The sequence below is a fragment of the Myxine glutinosa genome, chromosome 7 (assembly GCF_964187855.1).
Source record: "Myxine glutinosa chromosome 7, kmMyxGlut1.1, whole genome shotgun sequence".
In the NCBI taxonomy this organism is placed as follows: Eukaryota; Metazoa; Chordata; class Myxini; order Myxiniformes; family Myxinidae; genus Myxine; species Myxine glutinosa.
Genome location: NC_136267.1, coordinates 107,907,871 through 107,913,310, shown reverse-complemented (window position 1 = coordinate 107,913,310; position 5,440 = coordinate 107,907,871).

The window sequence follows — 5,440 nt, the reverse complement described above, 5'->3', positions numbered from 1 at the left end:
CCGCTAATCTCAGCCGGTTCCAGAGCAGCTCGCTGATTCGCTCAGAGCGATCACGTGATGTTCCATTCCCGCCGCCAGACTGATTCGCTCATAGCGATCACGTGATGTTCCATCCGGTCACACGTCACTTCACCTTTTATGTGTTTTGTATTGATTTTGTGCAATATGAATTGAATGTCTTTGAAACAGCTGTGAAACGTCTTTCCACAACCCTTCCGTAACCGATTGGAGCAGTTTCTTGCCGCACAAAACGAGATCCGCGAAGCGAGTTGGTCGAGTCGTGCTGACCAAGATGGCGACACGGCGGCTTCACTTTTCACGGAGTATGAGCGTTCTATATATTTTCAATTCAGTGCGCCCGTGATTTGTGGCATAGACATAACCATTGGGCCTTCACGGTGTAATTTGTGCGAGGCTTTTGTCCGAGTGAGCTTGAGTCGAGAGGGCGAATGTACGGGTTGGGAATGTACGGGTCTCCCTTCCCCCGCCCGGCAACGCCGGTACTGGAGGACGTCACAGGATCAGTGAGTCTCCAAAATCCGCTTCGTGCTGTTGCGAATATGCAGGACTATGTCCGATTGTTGTGCTGCTCTCCGACCATGAGAACTGCAACGTCGTTGTTGACTGGCCATCCCCTTCCCTCCCCCTTCCCCCTCCGTCCCTTCCCCTTCTCCCCTCCCCCCTCCGTCCCTTCCCCTTCTCCCCTCCCCTCCCTTTTCCCCCTCCCCCTCCCTTTCCCCCCTCCCCCTCCCTTTCCCCCCTCCCCCTCCCTTTTCCCCCTCCCCCTCCCCCCACCCCCACCCTTCTCCCCTCCCCCCTCTTCTCCCCTCCCCCTCCCATCCCTCACCCTCCCCCCCCATCCCTCACCCTCCCCCCTCTTCACTCTCCCCTCCCCCTTCTCACCCCCCTCCCCCTTCTCACCCCCTCCCTCCCCCCTCTTCCCTTCCCCCTCCCCCCACCCCCTCCCATCCCTCACCCTCTCCCCTCCCCCCTCCCATCCCTCACCCTCCCCATCCCCCCCTCTTCCCTCTCCCTTCCCCCTCCACCTCCCCGTCCCCCTTCCCACCCCCCCTCCCCCTCCCCATCCCCCCTCCTCCCCTCCCTACCCCCTGCCCCCACCCTCACCTCCCTCTTCCCCCTCCCCCCCACCCCTCCCCCCACCCTCACCTCCCTCTTCCCCTCTCCCCCTCCCATCCCTCACCCTCCCCATCCCCCCCTCTTACCTCTCCCCTCCCCTCCTCTCCCCACCCCTCCCACCCCCTCCCCCTCTCCCATCTCTCACCCTCCCCATCCCCCCCATCCCTCACCCTCCCCATCCGCCCCCTCTTCCCCCTCCTCCCCTCCCTACCCCCTGCCCCCACCCCTCCCTCACCCTCACCTCCCTCTTCCCCCTCCTCCCCTCCCCCCCACCCTCACCTCCCTCTTCCCCTCTCCCCCTCCCATCCCTCACCCTCCCCATCCCCCCCTCTTACCTCTCCCCTCCCCTCCTCTCCCCACCCCTCCCCCTTCCCCTCTCCCCCTCCCAATCCCCCCCATCCCTCACCCTCCCCATCCCCCCCTCTTCCCTCTCCCCACCCCCTCCTCCTTCCCACCCCCCTCCCACCCCTCCCCCTTCCCACCCCCCTCCCACCCCTCCCCCTCCCATCCCTCACCCTCCCCACCCCCCCTCTTCCCTCTTCCCTCTCCCTTCCCCCCTCCACCTCCCTGTCCCCCTTCCCACCCCCTCCCCCTCCCACCCCTCACCCTCCCCATCCCCCCCTCTTCCCTCCCCCTTCCCCCTCCTCCCCTCCCCCTGCCCCCACTCCTCCCTCACCCTCACCTCCCTCTTCCCCCTCCTCCCCTCCCCCCACCCTCACCTCCCTCTTCCCCCTCCTCCCCTCTCCCCCTCCCATCCCTCACCCTCCCCATCCCCCCCTCTTACCTCTCCCCTCCCCCTCCTCTCCCCACCCCTCCCCCTCCCATCTCTCACCCTCCCCATCCCTCACCCTCCCCATCCCCCCCTCTTCCCTCTCCCCACCCCCTCCTCCTTCCCACCCCCTCCCACCCCTCCCCCTCCCATCCCTCACCCTCCCCCCCTCTTCCCTCTCCCTTCCCCCCTCCACCTCCCTGTCCCCCTTCCCACCCCCCTCCCCCTCCCACCCCTCACCCTCCCCATCCCCCCCTCTTCCCTCTCCCTTCCCCCCTCCACCTCCCTGTCCCCCTTCCCACCCCCCTCCCCCTCCCACCCCTCACCCTCCCCCTCCCACCCCTCACCCTCCCCCTCCTCCCCTCTCCCCCTCCCTCACCCTCCCCATCCCCCCCTCTTACCTCTCTCCTCCCCCTTCTCCCCCCCACCCCTCCCACCCCCTCCCTCCCCCTTCCCCTCTCCCATCTCTCACCCTCCCCATCCCCCCCATCCATCACCCTCCCCACCCCCCCCCTCTTCCCTCTCCCCACCCCCTCCCCCTCCCTTCCCCTCCTCCTTCCCACCCCTCACCCCCCCTCTTCCCTCTCCCTCCCCCTTCCCCCCTCCACCTCCCTGTCCCCCTCCCCATCCCCCTCCCACCCCTCACCCTCCCCATCCCCCCCTCTTCCCTCCCCCTTCCCCTCCTCCCCACCCCCTGCCCCCACCCCTCCCTCACCTCCCTCTTCCCCCTCCTCCCCTCCCCCCCACCCCTCCCTCTTCCCCCTCCTCCCCTCTCCCCCTCCCATCCCTCACCCTCCCAATCCCCCCCTCTTACCTCTCCCCTCCCCCTTCCCCTCCTCCCCCCACCCCCTCCTCCCCCCTCCCACCCCCTCCTCCCCTTTTTGGGGGAAATGGTTTTTGCTTCGAGCGGCCTCACAGGTTTATTTCATCTCGAATTTGATTTCTGTTTTCGGTTTGGTGGTTACTGCATTGGTTGAACATTCGACTACAACAAATATGGTGGCCAGTGATAGCTCGCCTACTCTGCGAAAAAGTCATGATTGATACAAGAAGATATGGGAACGGATTCACAAAAAGATATGGTCAAAATAACATGGGAAAAGGTTCCCAACACAATTAATAGCACAGGGAACAAACGACAACAGTTAGACAAGCCATATCTGGTTTGGTCTTCTGAGGTTTTGAAGAAACATGCAGTTGTTGAATGGTTTCTTCCTAATTAATTAATTACAAGTACTCTTCAGTGTACAGGTCGAGATTGGCAAGCAAATCTAATTAAGTATGACAAATAGAGTTTACTTGGAAGGGCTGACAAAATGGCCTTGAGAATTGCCATATATAGTTTGGCCATCTTTTGATCTCACCACTTCGCGATGTCATTGGCCGAGTCGTGTCACGTGATTTTCAGGCGGCATTTTGTTACCCATTCAATTACTGTCACATTAATCAATACTGGGTATTACCATCGGGATATCATGCATTTGTGCGTTTTTTTTCACTTTGGATCGTTGTCAAAACGGTTTGTTGTGTAGTAGTGGGCTATGTCTTTCACAAGATGGATAGGTCGACAGGCCCGCTTGCAATTCCAGAAAATAGTCAATTCTTTTTCACAATGTCTGAAGATCATAATATTCCAATGATATCATTATGGAAAGCTGTCGCACTCTATGTTTTTAGCAATATCGGTGAAAAGCACAGGTTATTCAAGTTCGTGATGACAATGATATCAAATGTCATTCTGAAAGATGCAGCTGCTTACAGTAAATGAATATTACACAATTGCATATGATATGAAATACATCTGGTACCATTCATTGTCTATGGCAACCCTAAATCCCCTCCCCTCTCACTCCTAAAGATTCTGCCGCCCTTATGATATTCCAGATCAGACGGGGCATTTTCTAGACCCTTATGGACCTTGTGAAGAACCTGAGAGACCTCGAGGTCCAAAAGAACATCACTATTGAAGTGTAAATTTGAGGTCCTCACTATTTCAATCAAAACGATGTCTTTATATTGACATTCGGTGGTGCAGTTCCTGTAATTGAAAGGGTTGACCATTTAAGGACCTGTTGCTCAGTCCCTGGCCCTTTTTTTTTTTTTTTTTTTTTTTACCCCAACCCCCATGCTCCCAATCTTCTCTTTTTAACCACCCACCCTTGAACCTATCTGACCCTATCCTCCCCCCCCCCACCCCCCCCCCCCCCCCCATATTTCACTGCCATTCATGTCTCAGTTAAAAAATCAGTTTGTAATTCGCATCTTTATAGCTATGATTGCATAGCGCTGGTGGCTGGTTGGGTAACAAAATGGCGCCTATTGCGACGCCATAGTCGAGTTGGCCAAACTCTCCATATATACGGCACTGGCCTAGATGTACGCACACTCGCCTCAATGTTGTCCAGCCTGGGTTTGAATCCCGACCTCAGTCAATGATATTACCCCACGGCCTTGTGCTGCATACAAACGAAAAGGTTTACTTGGAAAAACGCTCCAAACAATAACAAATTCATGTACGTTTTTACATTACTTTGTGGTGTGAGTGATGACCATGGAATTTGATAAACAATAAAGAACCATATGACCCAGTCCGTTCACCATTTAACAATAAATGTTTGGTGCAGCAGAACAGGTGTAAGTTCAATTTGCAACATTAATCCTTTTTTGTATTTACTCGGCGTGCTCCGTGCGACTCACCACGCATCGTTTCAGAGGGATAGGCATCTTTGACCATTTCGGTGTCTTTTGAGTCTTCATGGTGTTTTTGGTCTTCAGGGTCATTTGGATCCTCTGTGCCTTTAAGGGTATTTTGGGTCTTTGGTGTCTTCAGGGGCTTTTGGGTCTTTTGTTTCCTCTGGGTCTTTAAGAGTCTTTGGGGGTATTTTGGTTATTCGGGGTATTTTGGGTCTAAAGGGTCTTTAAGGGTCTTCATGGTATTTTGGGTCTTCGGGGTGTTTTGGGTCATCGGGGTGTTTTGGGTCTTCGGGGTATTTTGGGGCTGCGGGGTATTTTGGGTCTTCAGGGTATTTTGGATCTTCGGGGTCTTCCGGGGATTTTGGGTCTTAAGGGTCTTTTGGTTCATCTAGGACTTTAAGGGTCTTTTTGGGTCTTCAGGGTGTTTTGGGTCGTTGGGGTCACTTGGGTCTTTTTGATCCTCAGGGCCTTCAAGGGTATTTGGGGTGTTTTGGGTCATCGGGATGTTTTGGGTCATCGGGATGTTTTGGGTCATCGGGGTGTTTTTGGGTCTTCGGGGTGTTTTGGGTCTTCGGGGTGTTTTGGGTCTTCGGGGTGTTTTGGGTCTTCGGGGTATTTGGGTATTTTGTATTTTTTGGGTCTGCGGGGTATTTGGGGTCTTCAGGGTATTTTGGGTCTTTGGGGTATTTTGGGTCTTCAGGGGATTTTGGGTCTTAAAGGTCTTTTGGTTCATCTGGGACTTTAAGGGTCTTTTTGGGTCTTCAGGGTCTTTGGGGTCTTCGGGGCCATTTGGGTCTTCAGGGTATTTTTGATCCTCAGGGCCTTCAAGGGTATTTGGGG